At 39.1% G+C, this 19,525-nt stretch overlaps 1 long non-coding RNA gene across 3 annotated transcripts; it reads right to left on the bottom strand.

The window, feature by feature from the left end:
* Positions 1–16,780: 16,780 nt before the first annotated feature.
* LOC132473312 (uncharacterized) lies at positions 16,781–18,857 on the bottom strand. Of its 3 annotated transcripts, none has more exons than XR_009529313.1 (4): positions 18,402–18,857; positions 17,635–17,669; positions 17,202–17,336; positions 16,781–17,062 (listed from the first exon to the last, which is right to left on the bottom strand). It is a non-coding gene; the product is annotated as an uncharacterized LOC132473312 (long non-coding RNA). The 3 variants fall into 3 exon arrangements; XR_009529311.1 differs by having other exon boundaries at positions 17,635–17,992; positions 18,412–18,857; XR_009529312.1 differs by lacking the exon at positions 17,635–17,669 and having other exon boundaries at positions 18,412–18,857.
* Between the last annotated feature and the right edge of the window lie 668 nt (positions 18,858–19,525).

Genomic DNA, 19,525 nt, shown 5'->3' with positions numbered 1-19,525 from the left:
TGTACAATGTTCCCTTACAAGTCCTTGGAAGAGCAGTCTTTATACTTTAAGGTTTTTGTGGAATGCTCTTTCATGCCGCGCTTCGTAGTGGAATTTCAAATACCTTTTACAGCAACATGGTCGAGGCACACCGCTGCCATTTTGAAAGAGGGGGGTCTTTGTAAAAAAAAAAGCAACAACATGGAAAAGCACCATGGCAGAATGGTTTCTGACACAGAAAGTATCTCAAGGCCTCTTTTCAAGGATTTTATGAAATTGTATTATGAGTTGATATTTGCCCCAGGGACGCGGGAAGTGGGGGTGCTTAGGGTGCTGCAGCACCCCCCCCCCTGGCGGCCTCTGGCTGTAACTGCAAGTTAGAAGGTCTTCTGAACAAATCAATACTTTTTTTTATTTTTTTTTATTTTATCATACAACATGATTTTTCATTAAATTATTGACATCCACCCTTTTTATAATATTTATCATATTATCATTTCATTTTATTTAGAACATTGTCTGAGTAGGCTGATGTAGGCTATGACGCAGAACGCAGAACTGTCGATAGCTGAATATCGTACTATGCTGATTTTACATAAGCATGTTGGTGTTCAACATCTGTTGTAGTGAACATTCTAAAACTGGTGTAAAATGTTGCTGCCATTTATAGACACGTTGAATGTTATCGTTATGATTCTGGAATCCCGCACGTAAACTGGTTGGCAAAAAAAGAGCAAAGACGGACGGTTCACTTGACGGAGAAACTGTCACTTTCCTCATATCAGACAACTCATATCTCTGGATGAAAATTAAGGCTTTCTTTTATTGTCACTTTCCTTTTAAACCTTTAGAAATAACCTCCTGAATCCTTGTTATAACGCTGTGTATAATCCCGGACCGCAACAGCTTGTCGGCATGTTGTTAGTGTGTGAAATTCAGCACAGTATCAGCCGAGTTGACTCTAATTTTCACATTGTTTACTTGCTGACGATTGTGAATAACAGTGGCTAGTTGGCAGAACTCTTTTTACACACCAGTAGAGTGTTTTTCAGAGCGGAGCCCTGAATGTGACGTCACCCGTCATCTCGTCTCTGTAAACAATGGATGTTGCGCAGCATTTATTATGACGTCATTATATAGACTCTCTCTCAGCAACCCCCCCCCCTTGGACTGACTTCCCGCGTCCCTGTTGTTACCCCCTATGTTTTATTCGATACATTTCGACTGTGCTACCCCTTGTGTTTTTTCATGACGACCAATAAAAAACAACAGTGTTACCCCTTATGTTTTTATTCATGACGACTAATAAAAAACAAGTGTTACCCCTTATGTTTTTATTCATGACGACCAACAGTGTCACCCCTCATGTTTCATTTGATAAAAACGACAGTGTTACCCCCTATGTTTTAATTGATAAATATCGACAGTGTTACCCCTTGTGTTTTTTTTCATGAAGACCAAATAAAAACAACAGTGTCACCCCCTATGTTTTATTTGATAAATATCAACAGTGTTACCCCTTATATTTATTTCATTTTTTTTGCGGGGATCCGAACATGAGCTGTTTAGAGTGTTAACCTCTGAACTTAACAATGCACCATCAAGAAAACGGATAACGTCATCACAAAGGTTATTCTTGACTTTAAAATTCACATGAAATAGAGATATGAGTCTTCCAACAGATGACATCAACCAGACTTGAACCCCGGTCGCCAGGGGGTTAGGCAGAGTGCACTCCACTGCACCACTGAGGCGATGACAATACACTTCAATCAATCATCAATAAAGAGGATATACATGACATTAAAATGTATGTGTGTATTTCTATTATTTCCCTTATGTTTTTTTTCATGACGACCAATAAAAAACGACAGTGTTACCCCTTATAAAATATTTGACAAAGACAACAGTGTTACCCTTAGTTTTTTTTCATGACGACCAATAAAAAACCAAATTGTTACCCCTTATGTTTTTTTTCATGACGACCAATAAAAAACAACAGTGTTACCCCTTATGTTGTTTTTCATGACGACCAATAAAAAACAACAGTGTTATTTATTTTTATTTTTTTCATGACGACCAATAAAAAACAACAGTGTTACCCCTTATGTTTTTTTTCATGACGACCAATAAAAAACAACAGTGTTACCCCTTATGTTTTTTTTCATGATGACCAATAAAAAACAACAGTGTTACCCCTTATGTTTTTTTTCATGACGACCAATAAAAAACAACAGTGGTACCCCTTATGTTTTTTTTCATGACGACCAATAAAAAACGACAGTGTTACCCCTTATAAAATATTTGACAAAGACAACAGTGTTACCCTTAGTTTTTTTTCATGACGACCAATAAAAAACCAAATTGTTACCCCTTATGTTTTTTTTCATGACGACCAATAAAAAACAACAGTGTTACCCCTTATGTTGTTTTTCATGACGACCAATAAAAAACAACAGTGTTATTTATTTTTATTTTTTTCATGACGACCAATAAAAAACAACAGTGTTACCCCTTATGTTTTTTTTCATGACGACCAATAAAAAACAACAGTGTTACCCCTTATGTTTTTTTTCATGATGACCAATAAAAAACAACAGTGTTACCCCTTATGTTTTTTTTCATGACGACCAATAAAAAACAACAGTGGTACCCCTTATGTTTTTTTTCATGACGACCAATAAAAAACAACAGTGTTACCCCTTATGTTTTTTTTCATGATGACCAATAAAAAACAACAGTGTTACCCCCTATGTTTTATTTGATAAATATCGACAGTGATACCCCTTATGTTTATTTCAAGAAGGCCGATAATCTTTTTTTTTTCTTTTTTTTTTTAATGTATGTGTGTATTTCTATTATTTCCCTTATGTTTTTTTTCATGACGACCAAAAAAAACGACAGTGTTACCCCTTATAAAATATTTGACAAAGACAACAGTGTTACCCTTATTTTTTTTTCATGACGACCAATAAAAAACCAAATTGTTACCCCTTATGTTTTTTTTCATGATGACCAATAAAAAACAACAGTGTTACCCCTTATGTTGTTTTTCATGACGACCAATAAAAAACAACAGTGTTACCCCTTATGTTTTTTTTCATGACGACCAATAAAAAACAACAGTGTTACCCCTTATGTTTTTTTTCATGACGACCAATAAAAAACAACAGTGTTACCCCTTATGTTTTTTTCCATGATGACCAATAAAAAACAGCAGTCTTACCCCTTATGTTTTTTTTCATGACGACCAATAAAAACAACACCCTTATGTTTTTTTCATGACGACCAAAGAAAAACAACAGTGTTACCCCCTATGTTTTATTTGATAAATATCGACAGTGTTACCCCCTATGTTTTTTTATAAGAAGGCCGATAATTATTATTATTTTTTTTTTTTTAATGTATGTGTGTATTTCTATTATTTCCCTTATGTTTTTTTTCATGACGACCAATAAAAAACGACAGTGTTACCCCTTATGTTGTTTTTCATGACGACCAATAAAAAACAACAGTGTTACCCCTTATGTTTTCTGTCAATCCTTTCCGTGTCCGGCTCGGACACGGTGAGGTTTCCCATGTTGAGTCAAATTAAGCCGCAGGCTCCACTCCTGGTGGTGCTCCTTATAAAATATTTGACAAAGACAACAGTGTTACCCTTAGTTTTTTTTCATGACGACCAATAAAAAACAAAATTGTTACCCCTTATGTTTTTTTTCATGATGACCAATAAAAAACAACAGTGTTACCCCTTATGTTGTTTTTCATGACGACCAATAAAAAACAACAGTGTTACCCCTTATGTTTTTTTTCATGACGACCAATAAAAAACAACAGTGTTACCCCTTATGTTTTTTTTCATGACGACCAATAAAAAACAACAGTGTTACCCCTTGTTTTTTTTCATGACGACCAATAAAAAACAACAGTGTTACCCCTTATGTTTTCTTTCATGTTGACCAATAAAAAACAACAGTGGTACCCCTGTCTACGTTTTTGCAGGGATCTGAACATGAGCTGTTTAGAGTGATGACCTCCGAACTTAACAATGCAACATCAAGACACCGGTTAAAGACATCAAAAAGGGTATACTTGACTTTATAATTCGCATGAAATAGAGATTAGAGTCTTCCAACAGAGGTCATCAACCGGACTTGAACCCCGGTCTCCAGGGGGTTAGGCAGAGTGCACTCCACTGCACCACTGAGGCGATGACATTACACTTCAATCAATCATCAATAAAGAGGATATACATGACATTAAAATGTATGTGTGTATTTCTATTATTTCCCTTATGTTTTTTTTCATGACGACCAATAAAAAACTGCAGTGTTACCCCTTTTGTTGTTTTTCATGACGACCAATAAAAAACAACATTGTTACCCCTTATGTTTTTTTTCATGACGACCAACAAAAAACAACCGTGTTACCCCTTATGTTTTTTTTCATGACGACCAATAAAAAACAACAGTGTTACCCCTTATGTTTTTTTTCATGACGACCAAAGAAAAACAACAGTGTTACCCCCTATGTTTTATTTGATAAATATCGACAGTGTTACCCCTTATGTTTATTTCAAGAAGGCAGATAAAATTATTATTATTATTTTTTTTAAATGTATGTGTGTATTTCTATTATTTCCCTTATGTTTTTTTTCATGACGACCAATAAAAAACGACAGTGTTACCCCTTTTAAAATATTTGACAAAGACAACAGTGTTACCCTTAGTTTTTTTTCATGACGACCAATAAAAAACCAAATTGTCACCCCTTATGTTGTTTTTCATGATGACCAATAAAAAACAACAGTGTTACCCCTTATGTTTTTTTTCATGACGACCAATAAAAAACAACAGTGTTACCCCTTATGTTTTTTTTCATGACGACCAATAAAAAACAACAGTGTTACCCCTTATGTTTTTTTTCATGATGACCAATAAAAAACAACAGTGTTACCCCCTATGTTTTATTTGATAAATATCGACAGTGTTACCCCTTATGTTTATTTCAAGAAGGCCGATAAAATTAATATTTTTTTTTTAAAAAAATGTATGTGGGTATTTCTATTATTTCCCTCATGTTTTTTTTCATGACGACCAATAAAAAACGACAGTGTTACCCCTTATAAAATATTTGACAAAGACAACAGTGTTACCCTTAGTTTTTTTTCATGATGACCAATAAAAAACAACAGTGTTACCCCTTATGTTGTTTTTCATGACGACCAATAAAAAACAACAGTGTTACCCCTTATGTTTTTTTTCATGACGTCCAATAAAAAAAAAACAGTGTTACCCCCTATGTTTTATTTGATAAATATCGACAGTGTATACCCCTTATGTTTATTTCAAGAAGGCCGATAATTTTTTTTTTTAATTTTTTTTTAATTGTATGTGTGTATTTCTATTATTTCCCTTATGTTTTTTTTCATGACGACCAATAAAAAACGACAGTGTTACCCCTTATAAAATATTTGACAAAGACAACAGTGTTACCCTTAGTTTTTTTTCATGACGACCAATAAAAAACAACAGTGTTACCCCTTATGTTTATTTCAAGAAGGCAGATAAAATTATTATTATTATTTTTTTTAAATGTATGTGTGTATTTCTATTATTTCCCTTATGTTTTTTTTCATGACGACCAATAAAAAACGACAGTGTTACCCCTTTTAAAATATTTGACAAAGACAACAGTGTTACCCTTAGTTTTTTTTCATGACGACCAATAAAAAACCAAATTGTCACCCCTTATGTTGTTTTTCATGATGACCAATAAAAAACAACAGTGTTACCCCTTATGTTTTTTTTCATGACGACCAATAAAAAACAACAGTGTTACCCCTTATGTTTTTTTTCATGACGACCAATAAAAAACAACAGTGTTACCCCTTATGTTTTTTTTCATGATGACCAATAAAAAACAACAGTGTTACCCCCTATGTTTTATTTGATAAATATCGACAGTGTTACCCCTTATGTTTATTTCAAGAAGGCCGATAAAATTAATATTTTTTTTTTAAAAAAATGTATGTGGGTATTTCTATTATTTCCCTCATGTTTTTTTTCATGACGACCAATAAAAAACGACAGTGTTACCCCTTATAAAATATTTGACAAAGACAACAGTGTTACCCTTAGTTTTTTTTCATGATGACCAATAAAAAACAACAGTGTTACCCCTTATGTTGTTTTTCATGACGACCAATAAAAAACAACAGTGTTACCCCTTATGTTTTTTTTCATGACGTCCAATAAAAAAAAAACAGTGTTACCCCCTATGTTTTATTTGATAAATATCGACAGTGTATACCCCTTATGTTTATTTCAAGAAGGCCGATAATTTTTTTTTTTAATTTTTTTTTAATTGTATGTGTGTATTTCTATTATTTCCCTTATGTTTTTTTTCATGACGACCAATAAAAAACGACAGTGTTACCCCTTATAAAATATTTGACAAAGACAACAGTGTTACCCTTAGTTTTTTTTCATGACGACCAATAAAAAACAACAGTGTTACCCCTTATGTTGTTTTTCATGACGACCAATAAAAAACAACAGTGTTACCCCTTATGTTTTCTTTCATGTTGACCAATATAAAACAACAGTGGTACCCCTGTCTACGTTTTTGCAGGGATCTGAACATGAGCTGTTTAGAGTGATAACCTCCGAACTTAACAATGCAACATCAAGACACCGGTTAAAGACATCATAAAGGTTATACTTGACTTTATAATTCGCATGAATTAGAGATTAGAGTCTTCCAACAGAGGTCATCAACCGGACTTGAACCCCGGTCTCCAGGGGGTTAGGCAGAGTGCACTCCACTGCACCACTGAGGCGATGACAATACACATCAATCAATCATCAATAAAGAGGATATACATGACATTAGAATGTATGTGTGTATTTCTATTATTTCCCTTATGTTTTTTTTCATGACGACCGATAAAAAACAACAGTGTTACCCCTTATGTTTTTTTTCATGACGACCAACAAAAAACAACAGTGTTACCCCTTATGTTTTTTTTCATGACGACCAATAAAAAACAACTGTGTTACCCCTTATGTTTTTTTTCATGACGACCAATAAAAAACAACAGTGTTACCCCTTATGTTTTCTTTCATGACGACCAATAAAAAACAGCAGTCTTACCCCTTATGTTTTTTTTCATGACGACCAATAAAAACGACAGTGTTACCCCTTATGTTTTTTTTCATGACGACCAAAGAAAAACAACAGTGTTACCCCCTATGTTTTATTTGATAAATATCGACAGTGTTACCCCTTATGTTTATTTCATGACGGCCGATAAAAAACAGCAGTTACCCCTCATGTTTTTTCCATGTTGACCAATAAAAAACAACAGTGGTACCCCAGTCGATGTATTTGCGGGGATACAAACCTGAGCTGTTTAGAGAGTTAACCTCCGAACTTATCAATGCACCATCAAGACACTGAAAAAAGACAACACAATGGATATACTTGACTTTATAATTCGCATGAAATAGAGATAAGATATCAACCGGACTTGAACCCCGGTCTCCAGGGGGTTAGCTCACAGCTCCCTCCACTTCCCACTGAGAATTGTATTTTAAATATGTCTGTGGTTATATATGACATATATATGTGACATATATATGTGGTTAATAAACATGATAGCATTACGTTTAAAATTAAAGATATTGTGTTTTCCACAGAAAATGAGCCGTGGTCTCCAGTGGTTTAGCAGAGTACACTCCACTGCACCACTGAGGCGATGACAATACACAATAATCAATCATTAATAAAGAGGATATACATGACATTAAAATGTATGTGTGTATTTCTATTATTTCCCTTATGTTTTTTTTCATGACGACCAATAAAAAACAACAGTGTTACCCCTTATGTTTTTTTCATGACAACTGAAAAAAAACAACAGTGTTACCCCTTATTTTTTATTTGACAAAGAGAACAGTGTTACCCCTTATGGTTTTTTTCATGACGACCAATAAAAAACAACAGTGTTACCCCTCATGTTTTTTTTCATGACGACCAATAAAAAACCAGTGTTACCCCTTATGGTTTTTTTCATGACGACCAAAGAAAAATGACAGTGTCACCCCTCATGTTTCATTTGATAAAAACGACAGTGTTACCCCCTATGTTTTAATTGATAAATATCGACAGTGTTACCCCTTATGTTTTTTTCATGACAACCGATAAAAAAAATGACAGTGTTACCCCTTATGTTTCATTTGATAAAAACGACAGTGTTACCCCTCATGTTTCATTTGATTAAAACGACAGTGTGACCCCTTGTGTTTTATTTGATAAATATCGACAGTGTTACCCCTTTTGTATTTTTCATGACGACCAATAAAAAACAACAGTGTTACCCCTTATGTTTTTTTTCATGACGACCAATAAAAAACAACAGTGTTACCCAGGGACGCGGGAAGTGGGGGTGCTTAGGGTGCTGCAGCGGCCCCTGGCTGTAACTGCAAGTGAGAAAGTTTTCTGAACAAATCAATACTTTCCTTTGTAAACCTTTAGAAATAACCTCCTGAATCCTTGTGTATAACGCTGTGTATAATCCCGGACCGCAACAGCTTGTCGACATGTTGTTAGTGTGTGAAATTCAGCCCAGTATCAGCCGAGTTGACTCTAATTTTCACATTGTTTACTTGCTGACGATTGTGAATAACAGTGGCTAGTTGGCAGAACTCTTTTTACACACCAGTAGAGTGTTTTTCAGAGCGGAGCCCTGAATGTGACGTCACCCGTCATCTCGTCTATGTAAACAATGGATGTTGCGCAGCATTTATTATGACGTCATTATATAGATTCTCTCTCAGCACCCCCCCCTCGGACTGACTTCCCGCGTCCCTGATTTGCCCTCTTACATTAAGTGTGTGTCGTAGTGGTCTGAGAGAGAGAGAGAGAGAGAGAGAGAGAGAGAGAGAGAGAGAGAGAGAGAGAGAGAGAGAGAGAGAGAGAGAGAGAGAGGCGGGCTACAGTGCTACATTGGGGAGGGAATAAAAAAAAAAAAACATAAACTGCGACTGCAAGGCATTGCGGCAATTAGATAGACGAATGACCAGGGGTTTTAATTAGAACACTGGGTACACACACACTCGACTTCATTACTCAACGGGAGCCAACATGTTCCGCTGGCCGGGCCACAGCCGGCCTGTTAATGGCTGCTGTGTCCCCAGTAGCCCGACGCGACGAGGAGCACCAGGGATGTCTGAGGCTGGCACCGACAGCGGCGTGAACGGATCAGACGGCCGGGGGCCAAGGCGCGCAACGCCGCGGTTTGAGTGGCGCCGTTCTCAGAGGGCACTGTGAGTCTTCGACGCCGCTACGCACTGATATACTATGTATAGATAGATAGATAGATAGATAGATAGATAGATAGATAGATAGATAGATAGATAGATAGATAGATAGATAGATAGATAGATAGATAGATAGATAGATAGATAGATAGATAGTGTGTCCTGGCCCAACCAGGCTCATTCAATCTGGCACCCTAACCATCCTCCTGTAAAATTGGCTTACTCCTAAACTCCCTCACTCTCCACCTCAAGCTGGTGTGTGGGGAGCGTTGTGGCGCAGATTGGCTGCCGTGCATCACCCGAGTGGGTGCTACACACTGGTGGTGGAGAGTGAGGTCCCCCCCCTTCACTGTAAAGCGTCTTCGAGTGTCTAATGTCTAATCTTTTTAAATGCATGGCAACATTCTGGTAGTTGTTTAGTGAGTTAATCATTCAATCATGGATGTCAGAAACACAATTAACCTGCTCAGTTCTTCAGGAAGGCAAACACGCACCAGCTGAAAAGACGGTTGAACATTTGAAATTAAATTGAACTAAAAGGTGACAAATTGTTATTGTTACCTTATTTAAAGAGGATACAAAAGGGCGCAAGTGTAAATATCAAGCAGCAATATTGTCACATATCTCGAGCAAATTATGCAATCAACTTTTAGACCAATGGTATCGTTTTGACGCGGTTTAAAGACTTTGCCTTTAATGACCAGTGAAAGCTGGCTTAGTGATCCAATGAAGCTGACTTGGATGTGACGGTGGCTATCTATTGTGTTGCTAGTAGAGAAATGGAAATACCCTTGATTAACAGTGATTCAATGTATTTGATCGCTAAAAAAAAATTTGTAGACCTATGACCCCAAAAATGCAGAAACTGCACTCTGCCTTCATATAACTATCACTGGCTGAATATGCAATACAACGGCAGTACAAAAGCAAATAGCGGTTTTAATCCAGATGTCTTGTTTTTTCCATCTTAAACAAATAAATAAAACAAATATAAACCTGATGCATGCTAAAGAAACAGAAAACAAACCAGAAGTATTATTTTGTTGAAAACCCACTTCTACTAAGTTCCGCCAAGATTACGTTTAAACCTCCTCTTCCCCATTATCATTATCATCTTGTGCAAACAGCGTAATCTCCTTCCCTTCACTGGTAACGTACGGAGCAATCTGCTGTATCTGCACGGGAGATTGCTGATCCAGCGTCTGCCTCGGTGTTTAGTCTGATTCGGGAGTTGCTGCAATTTTGTGCACCTTTTCATCTCAAAAACAGAGCAAGATGGAACCAAGATACTTGGTCACAGCATGAAAACCAACGTCCCCAATATTTTTCGGCCTAACTAGTAGTAAGCGAGCGTGCCTTTGTAGAGACCTCAGTGCATCTACAAAGATCCTCGTTTCCTTTGGCACTATCCTTTTTACAATGTTAAACATGTTCAAGTTAACATTACTCTCCTTAGAATATGTTTCTGGTAGAGCTGTCAAGCGATTAAAATATGTAATCGTGATTAATCGCATTAATGTCATAGTTAACTCACGATTAATCGCAAATTATTTTTCTATGCTAAATATCCCTTGATTTTTTTGTCCCATAATTCTTCTCATTTTAATTCTCTTATCAACATGGTGAAGTGTATCGGCTTGCCTTGTGCAAATGATTTTCTATTGATAACAACATTGGCATATACTGATCAAAACAGGACGATACAAAAAAATAGCCTATAGTGCAATTAAACGACTGCTTTGAACAAATTAATTTATTTTTTTTATAAAATAATTACGTTAATCGCGCGATGATTTTTTTAACGCTGTTAAATTTGGTTTGCGTTAACGCCGTTAATAACGCGTTTAACTGACAGCTCTAGTTTCTGGGTAACTTATGACCCCAAAGTGCTGAGATTAAGTTTCCCCGACCATAGTCATTCGAGCTCCCGGGAATTTCTGTACCTAGAAAAAAATGTCATGGTGGTGCCTGTATTTTTTTTTTTTTATGCATTCTGAATTACCTCTGGCAACCTGGCCTATATTGTTTGTTTTAACTACTCTATTCACCGTCCACAACAGTGTTAGATGTCAACGACACTAATTGGCCAAGGGGTAGCAGATGGTTTCATAATTGGTCTGCAGCAATGAGGAGAGCAGTGGTAATGGTGACACCCAATGTCCGTACAGATGTAAACATAGGAGACCGCATGGTACATGTAATAGACCCAGTGACACAATGTGGTGTGTTATGCTAGGCTAGGCGCCCTTGTAGTTGGCCTGGTCTGATTCTGCCAAGAACCATCTTCCTCTTCCTCTGGTGTTTATTTGTGATGAACAAAACAGGGTGGACCAAATGTTGGGCAATTGGTTTAGAGTGCATTTCCTGTCTTCGTTCTGTTTTTCCTCTTTTCTGGTTCCAGTTGGCATTTCTCTAAATTGCATGCTGACCTCGCTAGAGGTTTTACACACACCTACATGCACACACACAACCACACACGCACGCACACACACACATGCACACACACACACGCACGCACGCACACACGCACACGCACACACACACACAAACGTGCACATACAACATACACACACAGGGGGGGGGGGGGGGGGGAGGGCGAGGGGGGGTTAAGAGAGAAAAAACAAAACACACACACACACACACACACACACACACACACACAGGCTACCGCACACTTGTGTCCCCCCATACAGAAGGGATGGCCGCTGGGGATTAGGCAGGTTAGTGCTCCACATGGGAGGCCATTTATGGCTGGCCCTCCGCAGTTACCCAGCAGTGCAGGTCAAGAGCAGGGGAGCCTCGTTGATCCAAACGAGGACAGAGGTCAGGCTGGGGGAGCATGAGCAGGTGCCATCCCCGTAGCTGGTTGCTCAGACGAGATGAAGAGCCGTAGCTTCCAGTCACCTCCACCCTGTGAACCAACCCAAAGGTAGTTTATATCAACATGGGATTGGATTGGCTGGGAGATCCTATGACCCTATTTTTTTTTTTATTATTATTATTTTTTAATGTAAGTGTAAGGGTTTTGGGTTTAGGTTTTTTAATATTTTAGGGGTGAGGTTTTAAGGTTAGTTGTTGCTGTTAAGGTTTAGGTTTAGGGTTTGGTGTTAGGGTTTGGTGTTATGGTTTGGTTTGGGACACATTAGGGCTAGGTTTTAGGTTTTGGTTTGAGGATGTGGTGTTAGTTTGATGGAAGAAGGTTTATTTTTTTTGTGATCAATTTTTTATTGTATTTTATATTTCATACAAGAAACAGTTACACATATACACAAGTAAGACAACATAACACATATAATACTCAACCATACTCCCCCCCTCCCCCCCAAGCCCACCCACCCCCAGGTCTTGCCTCCCACAAAGACAGAATCAATAATTTGAGAAACTCAGCAAATTTGTTCAATAGGCCTAATACTAACATGTGAAATAAATAAAGAAAAAAAGAAAAGGAAAAGGATGAAAAAGCAGTGAGTAAGGCGTAGATACAGTAAGCCATGACTACCCTCCCAACATACTGTTAATAAAGGTGGACCATAAGTTAATATTTCTAGCTTGGGCGCCATGCATACTGGCCACAGATCTCTCTAATTTAGCCAGATCTATGACTGTGTTCACCCAATGTTGGTAGGACAGGTCATGAGGAGCTTTCCATCTCTGTGCTACAAGCTTTTTAGCAGCAGTAAGGCCTACCAAAAACCAGCGTTGGTGCATCAGAGAAAGATCTAGACCCGTAAAATCACTCAGCAATAAGATAGTTGGGGAGCAGGGGATGGTACGCCCAAGTACTATAGACATCCTATTGGATACCATACTCCAAAAGTCGCTCACCCCAGGGCACTCCCAGACCATGTGAACAAAGGTACCTATAGTACCAAGAGAGCATAGCTGGCAGTTAGGAGATGGATTTAATTTCATCAAGAATAATTTATGAGGAGTGCAGTAGAGTCTGTGTATGAAATTGTAGTGAATCATCTGATGGTTGGGATTACGCGAAGATAGGTCAAGCTTTGACCAGACTATGGACCAATTGATTGAAGAAGGTGCAATTGAGAGATCATGGCTCCAGCGACTATCCAACTGCAAAGGTTTTTCTGCATGTTTGGACATAAATGTGTATAGAGCAGAGACCAAGCCTTTGGTAGATGAACTACCACATATTTTATGAATTGGATGAGGCACCATGTTTTCACCCCAGGGGACTCCGTATGCCCGTAAGGCGCTGCGGAGTTGTAGGTAGAAGAAAAAGGAGGTGCCGGGTAAGTTGTAATGCGATTTCAAGTCCTGAAAAGATCTGAGCGCATTATCTGACATAATGTCGGAAAGGGTATTAATCCCTTTATCCCTCCACTGAGGGAAGGACATCGGGTGACCACCCAAGCAAAGGGCGAAATTATTAAATAAAGGAAGGTGAGGATGGAATTAAAAGTGAGTGCTAGAGTGTGATTCCACAGTTCTCCATACGGCAACAAGATGTGAGATTAAAGAGCCAAATTTGGATTTACACATTTTGAGAGGGATGTTTGAGTAAATAACATCCTGAAGCCTATGTGGTATTACTAGATGTTCCTCTAATGAACGCCAGGCTACCTGAGCCTCTGGATCTAACCAGGTATGAAGAGATCGAAGGGTTGAGGACCAAAAATAAAACTGGAAATTTGGAAGTCCAAGGCCACCTGAGAGTTTGTGCCTCTGCAAAATAGACATTTTAATCCGTGGGCGTTTCCCTTTCCAGACATACCTGGAAACAAATGTATGTAGTTTATCCCAGTGACCAACTGGGGGAGCTAAGGGAAGCATTGAACTACAGAAGTTGACTCGCGGTAGGATGTTCATCTTTACGATAGAAGCTCTTGCTCGAAATGAATTAGGAATGGACGACCAACGCTCCAAATCGGATTCCACCTGCCTGAGAGTCGAGTTATAATTAACCGAGACTGTAGTTTGTAATGAAGGAAAAATCGATAGACCTAGGTATTTAAAATTGTCAACTACTGGAATAATGTTTGGTAAGGAAGCATGCCTCATAGTGTCGTTTAGAGGAAGGAGAGCTGACTTAGACCAGTTTATTTTGTAGCCAGAGATACTCCCGAATTTATCAAATATAGACAAAATATGTGGTGTAGATTTAATTGCATCACCAAGATAAAGCAAAATATCATCACAATAAAGGGAGATGAAATGATCTGTTCCATGGACAATAACAGGAGTATGGGTTGACTGACGCACCGTCTGGGCCAGAGGTTCCAAAGATAAAATGAATAAAAGTGGAGAAAGAACGCAGCCTTGTCTAGAGCTGCGGCCCACTGGAAACAACGAAGAACAGATATTGCCAGTCATTACCATGGCTGAAGGGGAGGCGTAGAGCGTTTTAATCATGTTGATGAAATGGAATTTGGGGTCCGTTACTAGAGCCCGCTGGTGTTTTAATGGCGGGTATGTGCGCAAAGTTTTCACTGGCACGAAGGCTTAAGGCAAGTGACCGGCTGGGGCGGGCCCCCTCAAAGTAATGGTGCTGGCGCGTACGATGGATAAGGAATTCAGCGTGCTGTCGGGATAGGGAATTCAGCTCCTCTTTTATTTTATTACGTTGGGTGATTGAGATGGAAGAAGGTTTATGTTGGTGACCATTTCGAACTGGTGTGGGTCCACTTCGGCAAACATTCTCAGGCTGGGTGTTTGTGTTTGTTGGGTCATCCAAAAGACCAAAGTCAAGGAAAAGCATATTATTTGTAATATTCAATTGATCAAATACGCTGTCGACTGCAGTTTTTCCAGATCTTTTTCAGTGTTGAGTCACAGAGAACAGCAGAATAGCAGGCAACCTTGAGAAAAACAACCTACAGTCTGCAACACAGACCATGAGCGAGGGGAATCATTTCAGGAGGCCAACAAGGAGGTCATGGTTCAAGCTGTAAGAATTATTGATCTTCCTTTCTACCAGAGTAAGGAAAAATAAGACTGTTTGTTCATTCCAGTAGCCCATGCAGAGGAGGTTCTTATTCGAAAAGGACGGGGCTCGCTGGTATATAGAGTCTAAATTTAGCTGCCGCAATCTGCCCCTGTTGAAGTTTATTCTTCCAGAACGGTTGACTTCAATATCAAACAAGAAGTTCACCAGACCCCTGATGGTGATGTCTTATAATATGCATTGCAACCATGAGAGAAACAGTGTGCTTACGGAACAGGTAGAACACATTATGAAGAAGGGGGCGGATGCTGAATAAATAAGAGAAAGGCCTTCGCAGTCTGGTATTTAAAAGGGACACAACACTAGGGGGAAGGGAGCAATCTATCTTTTAAGGTTATCTTTTTAAACCCGTACAGTAGTTTGAAAGCATAAGTAAAAAGCAGGAAAAGTAGAACATATTAAATATGCTGCGCTCACACATGCACACACTGTCTCTCTCTCTCACACACACACACACACACACACACACACCATTGATTGTATGATATTAAATATTGACTATAGCATTATACTGGATCCCAGAAGCAGGGAATGAATAACATCTGAAAGAGCATGTTTAATTCTGTGGACAAAGAAAGTCCCTGCTGCTGGCAGAAATCAATCAATTGATTCATCATCGTCCTCTCATCATCCTCATCCTCACCATCATCATCATCCTTATCATCATTTCTGTCAAATAATCTGTAATACCGATACAGTATAAGAAGGGGACTCTTGTGTCGCTTTGGGCTAATCTCACAAAGGCAGACAAGCTTCAATCTGTGAGAGACGTTCTTTCGTTTCATATTGGTCTCGACCAATCAGATTGCTGCAGGCGGTGATCTGTAAACGTGCAATGGGGGATTATCACGCTGATACGTAGTACTTCCGCATTCGGTGTTCATTGTGCACTGTGACATCCGGTGAATCACTCATCACTCTGGCGAACTGATGATGGAGGACCGGCAGTTCACTTTCACGACATCCCTGGTAAATGTACCCAAAGTCACGTTTTCTGAAGTTCACAGACTTACCGAACAACACTCCATAACAGCCCGCTCCAAACTGGACAAGGGATTGTGTATTTTTCGAGAAATATATCGACTACGAATGTGAGTGTCTGCTAGCTAGCTTACGCTAGGTAGGTTGGCTTATATTATGCTAACGTCAGTTTGGCGTCAGCTCAGTCTGGAGGGATGAAATGATAAGAGATGAAAAATAAGGTAGACTTGTACTTCTTTGGTACATATATGAATGTGTATCTTCAGCAGAAAGTGAAATGAATGTGAAATGAACTGAATGAATAAAGGAACTGAAAGAATAAAAGGATTTAATTCATTCCCTTTTTCTGAGTACATCATTTACTACATTATTAACATTATTTTGAATACTTTCAGGATGGACTGACTGGACTTTAAAATTGATTATAGATGAAAGACTTCTCATTCAATTACATACATGTCATTCAATATATACAATGTTTTCAGTGTACAAAATTACAGCTCCGGAAAAAATGAAGGGACCACTCCAAATGTTCAGTGCCTCTCGTTTTAATATTTATATATTATATTTAATATTTATAGGTACATGTTTGAGTAGAAACACTATTCAACAGGGATGTAGCCTTTTAAATCAAGTGGTCCCTGGAAGTTGGTCATCACACAGCAGACGGTCCACAGCTGATTGACTGTCGCAGACAAGGTGAAAGGACAGTGCGTTCCCAGATGCGGTATTCCTTGACTCTGCCTATTGCTCTTTCTACGAGGATTCGAAGTCGAGTGATTGCTTGTGTTTTCAGAGCATCCTCTTCAGTGAACTGCGCAGTGGTTAGAGATAAATTAATTAGTAATATTATTGTGAGTGCTTCAGTCCATCTTAAACATTTGTCTACATATCTTAATGGTCACATTTGGGTCAAAGTTTTAATTTGAAATGTTCATTCCTTTCATGCCTACCTGTCATCTTGAAGGGTGGTATAATCAGCGTTGCCCCACGATCAGCTAGTGGCTTCTCGATGGTGAAACCCTTGTCTGCCATGCAGCCATCTCCTGGCTCCAGTAAATCCAGCAGTCCACTTCGTTCAGTCAGCTCTGGGTCGGAGATGGAGCCGGTGAAGAGACTTGACACAAAAGTCACAGCACTACAAGGGGCAATCCCAATCAAGGCCTTAAAGGTTGTTGTGTTCTTGTAAGCTGATGTTCGGGTAATCATCGACTGCACCTCGGTGCAGTCGATGATTACCCGAACATCTGGACTGTACTGCACAAATTAGCTTGGCATGGTGTTCTTGACTTGCTGTTTACTCATCCAGATGGGGAGGGAGCCAAGGAGCAGGTAACGGTAGTTGGTCCACGGTATAACAACATGGGAGACAGTGGACACACTGACCTGAAACATGTCAGCCAGCACCTTCTCTTGCAGGCCTGCAGCAACCCGGCAGCAGAAGAGGAAAAAACTCAACCAGTTGCAGTCTACACGTTGGACTGGGAGAAATGGGTTCAAATGTTTGTTTCTTTTTCTGAGCTTTCGACCAATAAACCAACATGGAGGCAGATGGTTGAATAACCTCCCAGAAGTCACAAAAAACATCTCTTGACGTGAATCTGGTGTAAAAAAGGATGTCCTCGTCTGAGACACAAAATCTGTGAAAAGGCACTTGAACCACTTTCAGCTGTGACAGCTCTCATCAGCTCCTTGACTGTTTCTTCCAATTGCTGTATGTTTACAGCAGCAGCATCCAGTGCACCTGTATGAGATGAGGAAAAAAATTAAAACATCTAACCCAGATTTTGGCTGTGACTTGCATATTGGAAGCAGTTTGGACCTCTAAAGAAATTGCTTTTTGTAGCTCAATATTGCTTTTACATTTTGCTTTTTATAGCTCAATATTCACCTTTACAATTAATTAAGTAAGATATAAAATGCAACATTTGTACTTGTGATGAAGCTTTTCACATTGTGGTTTGGTCAAATGCTGGGACATTAATAAGACTAAACATTTTGTGCCCGAGTTCTGAAAAGTTGACCTACCTCCTCGGTATAACCTACTAAGAGCCCATTCTGTGATTAAACCATAGGTAGCACATCCTGTCAGGTAGGTGGTTTAAGAACAGTATGGGGTAATAGTAGGCCAATATTTCAGAACACTAACAAACACTGACAAACCTGGTTTAGGAGCAGAACCGAAATCATGTTCTGTCATCACCACCGAAGCTGAGATCTCCTCCATCGGCTCTTATTCACAGGGCAGCGGTTGCTCCAGAGGAAGGGCTGGGTGAACGTCATGGCCTAAGCGAGTTGATGCGCTTTTATAAACAGACCCCCTTCTTGGCAGTCCCCAGTTGTTCCACTGGAAACGGGAGGGTACAGACCCGATTTTCAGTCGCTTGGTGTGACCCCGGTTGGTTGCTAGCTGTAGCGTTTGTAGTCTGATTCACTAAAGTGCCGGCTACAAACAAACGTGCTACCTTGATTTATTTTAAAGTTTGGCCCTTCATCCCGGCGAACCGCTTGAATCCACTTCTTCCTTAGACTCAATTCAGTCGGGAATCCATGAAAACTTAAGTAGGGTTGGTGTTGTTTGTTAGATGTACAAAGTGGAACAGAGCAGTGACATCCCGGCTGTTTCCCAATGTCAAGGAAGCATGCTCAACGGCCGCCCTTTTAAGGACGCTACGTCATAGAACGCCGACAAGCACTGTTCCAATGTTGGGGACACTCGAAAGCCGCGCCATTTTTGCGTCCTTTGTTTTTGAGAATTCCAAGATTTTTCAAGGACGCATCGCTGCATCCTAGACGAGCCAAAACTACCCACAATCCTCTGCGTTCACTGGGCGGGTTCTTGAAAATGGCAGAGCAGTTCAAACGAAGTGAAGTTATATTAGTTTTCAGAAATATTTTGTGCCGTATTCATCATAGATATAGATTCATCATGTTAATGCAAATAATCAAGCCTAAAGACCTGTGCCACTTTTCAAACGTTTTTGCAACTTAATGATACGTTGCTATATTTTGCATGGACGTAGCTGGTGTTAAACACCACTGTCACCAATGTCAATTTACTCGCTCACAAGATTAAATTATTTATGTATACCTATTTATGTTTGTGTTGAATCGTTTTTTTTAGGGTCAGCCCAGCAAACGGAGGCTTTTGTGCGCCTTAGGGTGGCGCACAAACATTTGTTTACCGGTGGAAGGGATAGTGCCACTATCCAATGTTGTAAAATTAATGCACAACCGATCATTTGCAATGTTTGTAATTTTTAATGAACGTATTTAA

Source organism: Gadus macrocephalus, chromosome 15, assembly GCF_031168955.1.
Source record: "Gadus macrocephalus chromosome 15, ASM3116895v1".
NCBI lineage: Eukaryota > Metazoa > Chordata > Actinopteri > Gadiformes > Gadidae > Gadus > Gadus macrocephalus.
This window is presented reverse-complemented; position numbering and strand designations above follow the sequence as displayed.